Source organism: Candoia aspera, chromosome 8 (assembly GCF_035149785.1).
Source record: "Candoia aspera isolate rCanAsp1 chromosome 8, rCanAsp1.hap2, whole genome shotgun sequence".
Classification (NCBI taxonomy): Eukaryota; Metazoa; Chordata; class Lepidosauria; order Squamata; family Boidae; genus Candoia; species Candoia aspera.
The window spans coordinates 26618434-26634355 of NC_086160.1; positions in this window are offsets into that span (position 1 = coordinate 26618434).

The window sequence follows — 15922 nt, forward strand, 5'->3', positions numbered from 1 at the left end:
TTCTGAAAAACCTTGCCAGGAAAACTGAAGGAACTTGTCCAGGCAGTCTCAGAGAATTGGACATGATTGAACAGATTTTAAAAAACAACACAATGAGATTATACTGATGGTGGCTTTCCAAGGTTTATGTTAAATCTGAGAATTAATGGAGATTTGAGCCAGTTCTTCCTAGTCCTATTCTAACATACTTAGAAAGGCATTGCCAAATGTTATTTAGTTGAAGAGAAAATGAGTAATACTGTTGTTTGATGAAGCAAAATGCCACAAAAACTTACCATTTCTGAATTCCATGTATACGTACTTGTATAGATTTCTCTTCATCAGGCTTCCCTAGAACTCTGTGAGACCAAAGTTTTACATGTTGGAAAAGCTTGTGGGCACAAAGGTATACATACAAGGGCTTCAATTATGTATGACTAAAATGAGAGAAGTCACATGATATTTGGAATGTGATACTGTATCCCTTTCATATATTGATTGCAGGTAAAATCGTTAATGCGAGAAAGATGTTCATGATTTTTCTGCAGTTGAGATAACATGTTTCTTCAAAAATGAATGTTTCTCAGACCACGGGGCTTCTTTCCAAGCTTCCAACATTTCTAAACTACTTTTCATTGCTATTCAGAGAATTTGAGTTGGGGAGGAGGAGATTCAGAAAAAAAATCTAATTCCTATTTTAAACATAATCTCACTACTATCTTCTAGACAGTACTGCTTTATAAAACCTCTGAAAACCAAATATCAAACAAAGGTACCACTGAATTTCAGCAGAAAGAGGCTTCCAACTGGCTCATGGAGCCCAGAGGGAGCCCATACTTCCCTTAGATTTTATTTCATTTACTTTACTTTGCCTTTGAGTCAGTGTTAATTACTGGCCACTGCCTGGACAAGTCCCTGCAGTTTTCTTGGCAAGGATTTTCCAAAGTGGCTTGCCATTGCCTCCCTCCTAGGGCTGAGAGAAAGTGACTGGCCCAAGGTCACCAGCCTGGCTCTCATCAGGAAAGCCATTAAGACTTAGCTATTCCAGAATGTAATTTGGAATTGAACTGATACATTTGGTCTTTCCTGGTTTTGGATTATTCCTCAGCATGGCAAGATGTGACTGATACTGTCCTGTTTGATTCTATTTGATAGGTTTATTGTTGTAATCTTTATAGTGGAATTGCAAGTGTATGCTGCTTTGTTTTAACTGAAGTAAATCTAATAAAATAAAGCCAGTTTGGTGTAGTGATTAAGGCATCAGGCTAGAAACTGGGAGACCATGAGTTCTAGTCCCACCTTGGGGACGAAGCCAGCTGGTGACCTTGGGCCAATCACTGTCTCTCAGTCCTAGGAAGGAGGCAATGACAAATCACTTTGGAAAATCCTTACCAAGAAAACTGCAGGGACTTGTCCAGGCAGTCTCTGAGAGTCAGACATGATTGAACAGATGAAAATTAAACCAAACAATCAGGTTATTAAATTGATTGGAGTAAGCCTCATCTACTTTTTGTAGGCCTTACTGTTTCTATAGAAATTAGTTTTCCTTATTCATTTTTTTTAAAAAATATCTCAGAATAATTAATCCAAGGACATTTTTGTCATTGGTACATAAGTGGTTTGCTGTAGTGGTTAAAAGCACCAGGCTAGAAATTGGGATACTGTGAATTCTAGTCCTACCTTGGTCATAAAGCCAGCTGGGTATTTCTTGGGCATCTAAAAGACCACCAACTCCCACTCAAATCTGTGTGCTGCAATATGCTCTGCTGGCTGGAATGATTCCCGTAGTTAACAGAAAAACTCTTCTTCCGTGGGGCAACTGTTTGCTGCAGTCTCACCAGACTGAACTGGCACTGAGCATTTTGTCTTTTTGTCATCAGGCAAGTGCTCAACTGCTTCTGATTTTCATATTCATGGCTGCCAATCTATTCCCACCCCTCCTATGTTTTTAGTCTCTTACTCTTCTCGTACTGAAAATGGATATAACTATTGCTTTGTATTATACAGTAATTGTAAGTTGTCCTGAAACTTGTCACTCAACTGAAGAGTGAAATATTACATTTTATTAATACCTGGCTCCTTATGAACATAAGTGAAAAGAAGGCTATATATAAGAGCTATTGAAGAAATCATTTTATTGAGGCAGAGTTGTACAACTTTTTGGAGCTCACAGCCCCATTTGCTCCATAGGCCTGCCAAGGGCTATGCTAAAAGTAAATTTATCATTTAGATTTAATGAAGTTAATTAAATACAGCAAATAGGATTACTTTCCATGTATTCATACTTCTCCTATCACATTAAAAGATACAGTTTGGTAGCAATTTTTGGAAGGACTGGGAGCCAATTCCAAAGTTTTTCAGGGCCATATGTAGCCCTGGTGGTATTTGGGTTATGTATCGTGGCTTTAAGGCAGCAAAATGCATGTTAGCCATTTTTAAATTCTATTGAGAGAAAAGCAAGTTACAAGCCAAGTATTTGTTTATATTAAAATTGTTTTAGACATGCATACAATTTTATTTTTTAGGAGGAAAAATCTGGGAAGGGCAATAATACATGTCCAGCACACCCTGAAGCCAAATCAATTTGCTTTAACAGCTTTTTCTCCAGGCCATGCACTGACCTTAATTTTTACTTGCACATCCATTTTAGTACTTGTTTCATGCAAAGCTCAAAACTTACAGTCCAAATGGGCAAAAATGCTTGGGACATACAGTATATTGTAAATCATCTTTACCAGTTCTGATAAGGTGGACTAAAATGAATAATAATAATAATAATCCCTACCAAACCACTGAATATCCTTTCATATCAAACAGACAATGCTGAGAGATTGTTAGTGAATCTTAAATGCACATACTTGCCTATCATACTTGAATTCCCAGATTACACTGGAGCCCTGATCTTTCCTTTAAGTTCAATGATTGTAAATAACTTGATTTTTTTAAAAAATCAGACAATTTCTCTACAAATATATATTGTACATGCTGCTTGCTATCATTTTAACTTTATCTAAATAGAACAGTGTCTTATTTTTGTACAACCAACCTGGAATTGTCTGTCCACAATGGGGCATCCTAAGATACCAGTATAATTTTAACAATGGCTACCCAAACAGTAGGAATCGCTGCTAGGGATGAGATCCTTGGCATGAAATATGACAATTTTCTTGCTTTCTTGCTTTCTTGCTTTCTTTTTGTGCTTACAATGCCCCTTGAGCTGTGCAAAATGATTTAAAGAGTATTTCTAGCCCTGTCTTCCTTCCTTCCTTCCTTCCTTCCTTCTTTCAAGGAAGCTATTTCCAACAAAATTAAACTTGTCTCTCCAACTTGCTATTTCAAATGATGGTGATAAAACTATTACAAATGAAAACACTCAGCAAATATTATCAAAAAATGTAAATAGGACATTCTAAAAATAAGCATGCCATCCATCCATAAGTCCAATCGATACTAACCGGTAAACAACTGTGAAGTCTCTTCCAGCTTTCTAGGGACAGTACAAGTTGAATTTAAGCTCCTATGGTCTGTGCCATAGTTCCGTATTATGCCTAATAAAGGACAAGTACGCCAGTAAAAATTGTATTAATTTCAAAGAATACATTTTGGAGGTGAATAATTCAGAAAAGCTACCTGAAGCCAGAGATAGGAAACACTGCAGATTTTAGCCAGTGATGTAACTTGTTTTTTAAATGAATCATAGGTGCTAGAACAGGCAGCTTCTATAAACTTTCTTCAATTTTAAGAGCTGCATAGAATCACTGGTGCAGAGACTGAAGTAACAATTGACAGAACTCCTTTATTTCAATACTGAAAGATAAAGCATTTTCAAAGATCTTTTAAGATCTTAAATACTGTACCTTTTGTTTCTACATCCCACAGACTGTGCCTTTAAATTGAAGATGGCTGAGACAGTGATATTCCCCCAACATTACTCAAATGGTTTGTTTATTAAAGAAATTTGTATGGCCACCCAACTCACTCATGGTGACTCAGGGTGGCTTACAGAAATAAAACCCAAATAGAAAACCCTCCTGGTGACAACACCACATTCAAACAAACCACTTGATGGGCCCTGCATAAACCTGGGATCCCCAGGCCCACTGGCAAAACCATGTCTTCAGAGCCTTTCAGAAGAGTACTAAGGTGGGGGTCAGTCTTATCTCCTCAGGGATGTTCCATGGGGAGGGAGCCACTACAGAAAGGCCTTCTTCTCGGTCCCACTAGATGGACCTCCTTAATGGGGGCAGGGGACATAACATACCCTGCCTTCCCAATCAGGTTGATCAGGTAGATATAACTAGAAAAAGGCAGTCCTTCCAATAACCTGGTCCCAAGCTATGAAGGGCTTTAAAGGTGATAACCAGCACCTTGAATTGGACCTGGAAGCAAATCGGCAACCAATGCAGCTCCCGCAAGAGAGGTGACACGTGTGCAAATCTAGACTTGCATAAAACCCTGTGGGCCACCATATTTTGAACCAACTAAAGCTTCCGGATACTTTTTAAGGACAGCACCATGTAGAGCATGTTACAGTAGCAAGATGGAAGGTAACTAGGGTGTGGATGACTGTGGGCAGGGCCTGTTGGTCCAGGAAAGGGCATAACTGGCACACAACCCGTAGTTGTGCAAAGGCTCTCCTGGCCATGAGCAAGAGTTGCAAATCCAAGAGAACCCACAAATTATACACTGGGTCTGTCTGGGGTATTGCAATGCCATCCAAGACCAAAGATGGCAATTCTCCATGAATGAGAGCCTGAAACCCAGAGCCGCTCTATCTTTCCAGGGTTCAGTTTCAACCCGCTGCTCCCCATCCAGACCTTAACAGCCTCCAGGCACTGTGAAAGGGAGGTCATGGCATCGCTTGGCTCACCATGGGCTGAGATATATAGCTGAGTATCATCAGCATACTGATGATATCTAACCCCATGGCGATGGATGATCTCACCCAGTGGCTTCATGTAGATATTAAACAGAAGCGGAGAAAGTACTGAACCCTGTGGAACCCTGCAAAGCAGGGACTGAGGGTCAGACCTCTCGCTCCCTGTCAACACTGACTGGTAATGGCCACAGAGGAAGGAAGTGAACCAGGACAACACAGTGCCTCCCATTCCCAAGCCCTGAAGCCACTCTAGGAGAATATCATGGTCAATGGTATCAAAAGTTGCTGAGAGGTCAAGTAGAGCAATGGACACACTACCCCCATCCCACTCCTGCCAGAGATCATCAAAAAACACAACCAATGCCACTTCCATCCCATATCCAGGCCTGAACCCCATAATATCTAGCTGCATTCCCCTACCATCTAACCATTCAGGGTTTCCAGAAGTGGAATAGCATAAAATAGGAGGAGGAAGGAGTATTAGGTATGTTCGCCACTTTGAGTTATTTATAAAAATAATAAAGGCAGGATACAAATTAAATAAATAAATAAAATGTTATAAATAAATCTAAGGAGCTAAGTTAAGAGAGCCAGTTTGGTGTACTGGTTAAACTCATCAGGCTAGAAACCGGGAGACCGTGAATTCTAGTTCTGCCTTAGCACACAATTGAACGGATGAAAAAAAAAGGCTTCCCTAATGCTACTCTAATCTTGAAAAGGGAGAGAAGCAGTACAAAAGAATGGGACAGAAATGGAAAAGCCCCCTTTATGATTCCTGATGTAACCCTTTTTCAGAATATGGACCCAAAGGGAGTCCTACCCAATCAAGCCTTTTTTACATCTAAAGAGACCACCATAGCCCATTTCAGTGCTTTGAAATGATATTTAAAACACTGATAATATTACCCAAGGCTTGCCAGCTTTTCATAAAAGCTATCAGATTGTGCAGGATGGGTAATCATCATTGGTTACCTGTCAAAAATTTGAGATTTATATTTATAAGGGAAATCTGTTGATAGCCTGAGCATTAAGTAGGATATTTACTAGCCTTCAAAATCAATTATATATGCTAATTAAAAGAAGTTACTAAGCTCCATTCAAAAAAGCATCCTTATAAATCTCCAACATATTACTTGTGGATATGTGTATCTTGTGCCACTAGTTGGATAGCCATTGAGAGCAGGAAATTTACTGTTTTCAGAGACTTAGTAGTGCCTATTGTTTTCTGGAGAGAGAGAGATGTAGCTAAATAAACAGCTTGGTCACGCCATTTTGGAATGGTTACGTTGCATTAAGATGATTAATTTCTTCTTCAGTAACCTTTGACTCACCTTTATAAAGTCAAGTATAAAGATTAAAACATTGCTGGTGTATTAGGACAGATCATTATGCCCTTCATCCTTAGCTTTTTTCCTAATAGAAATAGTATTGTTTTCTTGTACCTATAATTTACCAAAACTTTCTCCTCTTTTCCAATATCTGCAACTAACGTGTTTCAGTGAATATTATGTATAAAGCGCATAAAAAGAATTAAATTTCTATTTGGCAGACACTGAAGTTATCTGTCATTCCAGTGTAGGCTGTCCTGCATATGTGGAGGTGATGGTATTGAACTTTAAGCTCTAAACATCTTAGGACTTGACTATCTCAAGGACCACCTTTGCTGTTACGACCCTGTTATGCTGTTATGAAGATCAGCTCAGGTATTCTGTGTTAGGAAAATGGTTTCTCCTATGCATTTCTCTGGAAGGAATGCTTTTCCTGGGGAGTGTGTTTGGCCTTCTTTCTCCCAGTAATTAGAAGAATGGTGAAAATGTATCTCTTTCACCAAGACTTTAACTGTTGTTGGTTTTAAGGATACTGGTTTTAATTCTGTTAATTGTATTGATCGACTGTCATGCTTTATATCTTGTATGTTGTTTTATTGTTGTAAGCTCCCTTGAATGTTTATTTATGCAGAAAGGCAATGTAGAAATAATCTCTAAAAATAAAAATAAACATTACCTACAAAAAAACATGCAGATCCATTGTGTGTTCTTGCTTCTCTGCTGTAGCATATTTGTGGAGGATATGCTGAAAAAGTAACTTCCGTCTCTTTAATGTAGAACTCAGAAATGCAGTGAAATAGGACTTTTAAAAAGTTTTCAGTTGGGCTTCAGTCTGTACTCAGTTTTATCTATCCCAAAGCATCCTCTGCTTGATCTCTAGCTAACATCTGCTTCATCAATCTCAGCTTCCTCGACCAGGGCTGATCTGGTTCTGCTCGAGGGAAGAGAGCGCTTTGGAGCAATAGGTTCAAGCTTTTGCTTGTTTCAGTATTCCACTCAGTGGTATTCTTGATGAACTGAAGAACTTTACAACTTGTATACCTTTTCTGCTAATAAAGGTATCAGACAGCTATCATTGTATATGGATTTGATGTGTCTGTTCCTCCCAATAGCAAAGGCTATGATGGTTGAGTTTTTGTTATGAAGGAGAGGTCCTAGGGTTATTTTAAAAAAATCTATGTTAGGCCTGTTTCAGGGCTTGCGTTGCAAGTAATTTCTACCTTAAAATGTACTCATTCACTGACTTCAGGCAAATGTGATTGGAAGGGGTACCAGGGGCAGCAAATTAGAGTAATGAAGTTTTTATGTGGGCCCCTATAAACTATGTTAATGTTGTCCACACTAATTAGAAGTGATACTGCAAATTTTTCAGCCAAGAGCCTTAAACTTGGGATCTTCATATACAGAATATATCTGCATTCAGTCATAACGCTTGCTAGCTTTTCATATGTATGTGACATCTGTAACATGATTGGGAAGTACATACAAATCCCCCCCACCCCACCCCCCACTGCCTTGCTGCTGGATATCAACTACTGAAATAGTTGTTCAGTTCAACAGGAAAATACAGTGTTTTAAATCATTCATAGAAAGAAGTATTTAGGAAGGGAACATTTATCCTGTACTAAGTTGCAGTAGAATGCAAAGGAGTGTCCCAAAGTTCTTCTTTGACACCAAACTATTAAAAGTCTAGCATCCTCACTTATATTGAGCTTGACAACTCTGGAGCTCCTTGGCTTAAAAACATCTAATGAAACCTTCCAGTAAATGAGATGAATAAGAGGTGTAATAAAACCCTTTAAGCTGACCAGTAGGTCCAGTGTTAATTACAACAAAAAGCTTTTTAAATATTTTCCTGGATCCTTAGTGTCTTTTCTTCTTTCAAAGCAAACCACATTTGACTATTAATAAGCTATAATCATTATGTTCACCCCTTTTTCCCTGTTTTATTTTTCTTTTCAACCAGCTCCGAGAAGTCCAAACAAGATGAATGGCTGTATCATTCATCTAAAAGGCTTTTGTGGGTTTAGGCATAAGTGGTTCTACATCTCAGCTGTTAACATCCTGAAATCTGATTCGTACAGTTGTTGTCTAACTTGCACTTATGCCTCTCTCATTCCAACACTTGGTCGTCATCTGTTTTAAATTGCCAATGCATACTTGTTTTTCTTTTTATTTCTGATGAATCAGGCTAGATTTTTACTGTTGAGTGGAATGTGAGAGTTCAGGCACATGAACTGCTACATACATGACTATATGCCATAAGCACAGTCAAATTTGTTCAAACATGAGAAGGCAATATGCCAGTTAATGATGCGCCTCTTGGAGTTTACTGCTTATGAGGTTAAGGAAATATAACAATTCAGGATGCTATGGCTATATATAGTAACCTTTATGCTTATTTGCAGAGATCCATTTAAAGGTTGTGTACAGCAGTAGAGACTTATGAGTTGCATGGTATATAAATTCTAGTACATATTTATTGTTACAATTATGCTAATATTAGAACTATATTCTTGTGGATCTACTCAAAAGTTGACGTAATTGGCTACCTGCCCAGGTCTGTTTCCTGTCAGGTAGACTCACAACCACTCTCTTTTTCTTGCTGTCTGTTTGATATCTGTTTCAAAAGATATCAGGGGTTAGAAATCTGATGCTCTAGACAGGTTTTAGACTACAGTTCACAATCTCTTGACATTGACCTGGCTGGCTTGCTGGAGCTAGGCAAGCTTTCAGGTTCCCTATGCCTTTCTAGTCGATGGATAGACAGTGAATGACAGACTGTTACAGTTGGATGAAATCATTTAGGAAACCAAGACTAACTCCCTGCTCTAAATTGTCTGCTCTTCAGCTCACACAGTAAAGAGGAGCCTACCACATATACTATAGGTAATTGTTTCTATGATGTTGTCAAATTTCTCTTATGGTTTGAAAGTTTTTATAACCTTCAGTCAGAAATCTACTTTCCTAGGATGTCATGTTCCCCGTTGCAAGGCATATGTGCATCACAACGGGGAACATGCACATTAGGTAAGAGGAAGGGATAAGCATAATCCCTAAATCCCTCAAGCACCCATATCCAGAAGGGAAACCCCATCACAATAGATAAGCCCTTCAGACCAAACTTAGCGCCCATCAAGAGGCAAGGGGAACGCCTTCCCATTCTCCCCGGGGATGCATTCATACCTCCCTCAGGCACGCATGTCCACAGAGTAATGCCCCACATAATGGGGGCACCCATCATGCATTAGTTAACACCTATCAGAAGATCAGGGAACCACCTTCAGGGGGCGCACCCGGTCCGGACGAAGACAGGAAGACAAAGGAGATCGCCGGGATCGCCCATCAGCTGACGCATCGCGGTCTAAGCACCCATCCAGTCCTGGCCCGAGGGGAGAGAAGCACAACGTCCGCCAGCAAAGTATAAACAGGGCACCCTGTCACCACACAAGGATTCCCGTCTTTCTCTTTGCACGCACACCGTTCAAATAAAACCAGAAATCCTTAGACCTTCTAAGTGAGTCTGAGTCTTATTCTGAGCATGGCTGCCCTGACATAAAGACGGTAATCTCCAAACAAATTTTTTCGCTAGCACCTTTCCAGACTTGTCTGTGAGGGAAAAACGCAGCGATGAAGCAGCACCCGGGAACCGGCGACAGCACCTGCAACCTCACGGTAAGGACCAGCGGATGCCCAGCAGTGGAGAAACCCAGCCGCAACGTGACCAGGGCGACCACCAGTGAGTCGCAGGCGGAATGGGTCACCCTCGACGCAACGGGGGAATCCCTACCTGTGATGGTCGAAGCGGTGTGGGAGCAATGGAACGCACCCACAGTGAGAGGCGGAGATCACTGGCGGAGCGGGCAAGCCGTGGGAGGCGCCATGGAGAACTCGTGCTGCGGAGCCACGGAAGCACGGATCGAGCGGCTCCTTGCAGAACTAGCGCTGGAGCGCAGAGGCAGCAACTGGGGTGAGTGCGAACGGAGCGCCAGAAGCTCGTCCCCGCCCCCGCTTGACCCTGAAGCATGGCAGCTGCAGCGGCAGGGCGCAGCACGGGAGGAGGGAGCTGACCATGCCAGAGTACACCCTACTGGGTTGCCTGGGAGAGGGTTTCCCCCCGCCCGCTCTTCCGCAGGGCATCAGCTGGGAAGAGGCTGGAGGCGAGTGGATGCTGAGCCGACACCACCTGGAGCCTGGTTGAGGGAATCCCCACATCGGGACGACAGCTTCCTACCGGAGGGGAGAAGGACCACGCGTCCGGAGGTGCCCTGGAGCCCACCCACGATGGGAGTGAGAGACCTCGTGGCAAGATTCAATGGTGACCCAGCCACGTTGTCGTTCTTCCTCATCAATGCGAGGAACTACATGGCTGAATACGGACTCTGCTTCCGGACAGAACAGGGAAAGATCAACGCCATTGCCAACAGACTCAGGGGGAGGGCGGCTGACTGGTACGTCCATCTATGCCAGGCAGACGCCCCAGAGCTCAAGCATGTGGACGCGTTCCTGGTTGCTCTGGACTCCCATTCCAGAGACCCCCTCGAGACCGAAACGGCGAAGAGAGCACTACGGCAAATCAGGCAAGGACAGCGCTCCGTGGTGGCTTACGCAAGCAAGTTCCAAGCGCTTGCAAGCAAAGTGCGGGACTGGTCACAATCCACCCTCACGGAAAAATTCAAGGAGGGGCTTAATTTAAACGTTTTAAGATGGGCGCTAAACCGGGATGACCCCACCACTCAAGAATGGATTTGGCTGGTGGGAAAGGCGGAGAATGCTCAAGAAACCTTTCGGCACATCCAGAGGTCCCTACAAACCACTGCAACAGCAAGAGGACCCCGATCTGGGGGTGCTCCAACGACACCGGCGCCCCGACCCTGGGGGGAGGAATGAGAGCACAGGTTTGCCCAGGGGCAGTGCTTCAAGTGTGGAGAGGCGAACCACAAGGTGGCGGCTTGCCCGAAAGCAAAGACAAGAGACAGCCAGGGAAAGGTTCCCAACATACCAGCCCCAACGCCAAAGAAAAGGCCAGCCGCGAAGGGGGAAACCTCGGCAAGGGAATTCCCTGATGTCACCGATGACGAGGAAAGCGGAAGTGACAAACCGGCGGGAAATGCCAGCCACCTGCCTTGAAGAGCGCCAAAAGACAGGTGGACGATAACAAAGGGCGCAACGACTTTGGGGTGAGTGACAACTGTCCTACCCTATATGTGAGAGCCACCCTGGCCCACAGGGGGAAAACAGAGAAGGTTTGGGCGCTGATCGACTAGGGTTGTTCGAAATGCCTCATGCACCCAGACCTGGTGGCCGCGCTCAACCTCCGCTGCTATCCACTTCAGCACCAACTGGTGTTCACGCAGTTGGGTGGATCAGCAGCGGGAGGGGGCCCAGTCACCCAATACACAGAGAGAGTTGCGATGAGGCTCGGCAACCACGAGGAAAGCCTCCCCTTCATCGTGGCACTGGTGGGCCAACCCCTACTCATACTAGGGATCCCGTGGCTGGGGCATCACAACCCCCAAATAAATTGGGCGACAAGAGAGATCACCTTTTCAGACGGGTGTTACAAAGCACCCACAGGAGATCGGGTTCCCTGCGCCGCAATGGGGAGGGCGACAATGACCTCAAAGCACCTGGAGGCAGAAACCCCGGAGGGCCTGCCTGCCAGATACAAACACTTTGCTGACGTTTTTGGGAAAAAGGAGACTGACAAACTCCCCCCCCCCATAGAAAAACAGACTGCACCATTGAACTGATCCCGGGGGCAACCTTACCAAAGCCAAAAATATATGCCATGACTCAAAGGGAGTTGGCGGCATTAAGGGACTTTATTGACAAGAATTTGGCACAGAGGTTTATCGAACCGGCTAACTCACCAGTCGGAGCCCCGGTCCTTTTTCGGGAAAAGAAGGATGGGTCCCTCAGGCTCTGCACAGATTACTGCAGGCTCAATGCCGTGTCCGTTTCAAATAAATATCCCATGCCCATAATAAAGGACATTCTAGCCCACCTCGCAAAGGGCAAAATATTCACAAAATTAGACCTTAAGGAATCCTACTTCCGGATTTGAATAAAGGAGGGGGACGAATGGAAAACGGCATTCAATTGCCCGCTGGGGTCGTTCCAATACCGGGTTCTACCGTTTGGGTTAGCTGGGGCACCGGGTGTGTTCATGCAGCTAATCAATGAGGTCTTGCACGACCACTTGTTTAAGGGGGTGCTTGTTTACCTGGACGATGTTTTAATTTATTCTGAGAATGAAGCCGAGCACGAACGCCTCGTAAAGTCAGTGCTCACAAAACTCCGCAAGGCAGAGCTATACGCAAAGCTCTCCAAGTGTGAATTTCACAAGGAGCAAATCGACTACCTCAGCTACCAGATCTCGGCAAGGAGGATCAAAATGGACCCCAGTAAGGTCCAGGCTATACTAGCATGGGAGCGCCTGCGCATGAGGAGACAACTTCAAAGTTTCCTGGGGTTCACGAATTTCTACAGGGGTTTCATCCAGGGGCTAGCGGAAATTGTGCTGCCACTGACTAACCTCCTCTGGACAAAGGGCCTGAGAGACACCCGTAAATCACGAAACCCGGGGGCGCTGTTAAACTGGACAGCTGATTGTCAAACGGCTTTCGAAGACTAAAAAGCCTCTTTATGGCAGAGCCAGTATTACAGCATCCTGACCCCGCCAGACCCTTTGTCGTACAGGTAGACGCCTCAGACTTTTCTATCGGAGCGCTCCTCCTTCAGCACGATTTTGACAATCAGCTGAAGCCCTGCGCATACCTCTCCTGCAAGTTCTCGGAAACGGAAAGGAGATGGCACGTGTGGGAGAAGGAGGCTTTCGCGGTCAAGGCAGCCCTGGAAACGTGGAGGCACCTCCTAGAAGGGGCCTCCTGCCCTTTCAAGGTCTGGACTGACCACAAAAACCTGGAGGCTTTCAGCACCCCGAAACGCCTCAATCCAAAGCAAGTACGCTGGGCGCAATTCTTTAGCAGATTCAATTTTAAACTTAAGTTCATCCCGGGGAGAAAAAACTTCCTGGCGGATGCCCTTTCCCGACGACCTCAAGATGCTGGCCAAGCACCGGACATTGTAGGGACTGTATGGACAGACACACAGCTGGGCTGCCCTGCTGTCACACGCAGCCAGACTAAAACCCGACACGCCTCAGAGCAACCACCGGCAAACGGGGGAAGGTGCAGGTCAGTTTCACAGGACTGGCAACAAAGACTCGCCCAAGCCCTCGAAAAAGATACATGGTTGCAAAACAACCAACACCATGTATCTATTACGCATGGGCTCGCATGGAAACAAAAAGCCCTATACGTACCAGAACCATTGAGAGCGGAGGTGTTAAACCGCTCCCACGATGATAAAACGGCTGGATATTTTGGGTTCGTAAAAACTTTACACTTAATCAGGAGGCGATTCTAGTGGCCCACCCTAAGAAAAGATGTCAAGGACTACGTAACATCCTGCCCCACATGTGCAAGGTCTAAACAGAAGGTGGGGAAACCCCAAGGACTGCTGCAGAAAGTAGCAAGCCCCTCCCGTCCCTGGGAGGAGATTTCCATGGACTTCATAGTCGACCTGCCACCCAGCCAAAGGAAAACCATAATCTGGGTGGTAAAAGACTATTTTTCCAAGCAGGCACACTTCATACCCTGTGCATCCATCCCCTCTGCACAGCAGCTGGCACGCCTGTTCCTCACCCATATCTACAAAATCCACAGTGCCCCCTACTGTTTGGTGACAGATAGGGGCACACAATTTACCTCCAGGTTCTGGAAAGAGTTCCTAAACCTCATTGGCACAAAGCAAGCACTGTCAACGGCTTGGCACCCCTACACAGACGGCTCTACAGAGATCCTCAACTCTACCCTGGAGCAGTTCCTGCGGGCATTTATTAACTACCAACAGGACAATTGGGTGGACCTGCTTCCTTTTGCAGAGGTGGCCTATAACAACGCAGTACACCAAAGCACAGGTCACACCCCCTTCAAGGTGGTTTATGGCAGAGACTTTTTGCCAATCCCAGAACTGCCCCAACCAGACACCCCACCTTGTTCTCCAGATGACTGGGCAGCTCAACTGGGTACGGTTTGGCCCATCATCCAGCTAGCCCTGGCCGATGCACAAGCTACATACAAGAAGTTTGCAGACAATCACAGGGCAGCGCAACCGAACTACAAAGTGGGAGATAGGGTCTGCCTCTCCACTAAGTTCATCAAATCCCCACAGCCCTCCAAGAAATTGGCACCCAAATTTATCGGACCATTCCCCATCACAGAAATTATTAACCCAGTCACTTTCAAACTGGACTTACCCCACAATCTAAGGCGTATACACCCAGTTTTCCACTGCGCCCTCCTGAAACCAGCCACCCCTTCGAAATGGCACACAGAACCCCCCCCCCCGCCTCCACCCATCATGATAGATGGGCAACAACATTTTGAAATCCAAGAAATACTTGACTCCAGGAGGCAAAGGGGCACGCTACAATACCTGGTCAAATGGAGGCATTTCCCACACCCAGAGTGGGTCCAAGCCCAACATGTCTCAGCCAAAAGGTTGGTAAAGAACTTCCATGAAGCATACCCATCCAAACCAGCACCCTAAGATCTTCTTTGGGGGGCAGTATGTCATGTTCCCTGTTGCAAGGCATATGTGCATCACAACGGGGAACATGCACATTAGGTAAGGGAAAGGGATAAGCATAATCCCTAAATCCCTCAAGCACCCATATCCAGAAGGGAAACCCCATCACAATAGATAAGCCCTTCAGACCAAACGTAGCGCCCATCAAGAGGCAAGGGGAACGCCTTCCCATTCTCCCCGGGGATGCATTCACACCTCCCTCAGGCACGCATGTCCACAGAGTAATGCCCCACATAATGGGGGCACCCATCATGCATTAGTTAACGCCTATCAGAAGATCGGGGAAACACCTTCAGGGGACGCACCCGGTCCGGACGAAGACAGGAAGACAAAGGAGATCGCCGGGATCGCCCATCAGCTGACGCATCGCGGTCTAAGCACCCATCCGGTCCTGGCCTGAGGGGAGAGAAGCACAACATCCACCAGCAAAGTATAAACAGGGCACCCTGTCACCACACAAGGATTCCCGTCTTTCTCTTTGCACGCACACCGTTCAAATAAAACCAGAAATCCTTAGACCTTCTAAGTGAGTCTGAGTCTTATTCTGAGCGTGGCTGCCCTGACATAGGAGTTTGTCTGGAGAAGTTGAGTGTAGTGGTCTTTCTAAGTCAGTACTTTGACAGCAGATATTAAAAGATGCTGACCATATAACTAAGAAAAAGGGCATATGATGACAATGTTCTGTTTAGATTCCAAGTGGCCACCAGAAGAAATCTAAAGCAACCACATGCAATACAGAATAGGCATCGTTGTTTTCAACAGTTGACTGTTTAGCAATAGCATAATAGCATAAGCAAATGTCCATAAGTTCTTCTTTGGTTTACCAGAATTCCCGTTATTATTGTCTGGGTATTGTCATATTTCCAGTATGTTTCCCTGGGTTATTTGCAGGGGTCCACAGTGATGGTCGCCGGCTTCAAAATGATGGCCATGATTGGATGATTGAAACCTGTCCCTTTTTACGTGCATGGAATGTGTGCAAACAAAATTAAAAGGGGGGAAGCTTTGATCTCCCAGATGTGCCCATCAATTTGAAGCCAATGATCATCACTGCAGATGGCCATGGTTGTTTTTAAACCCT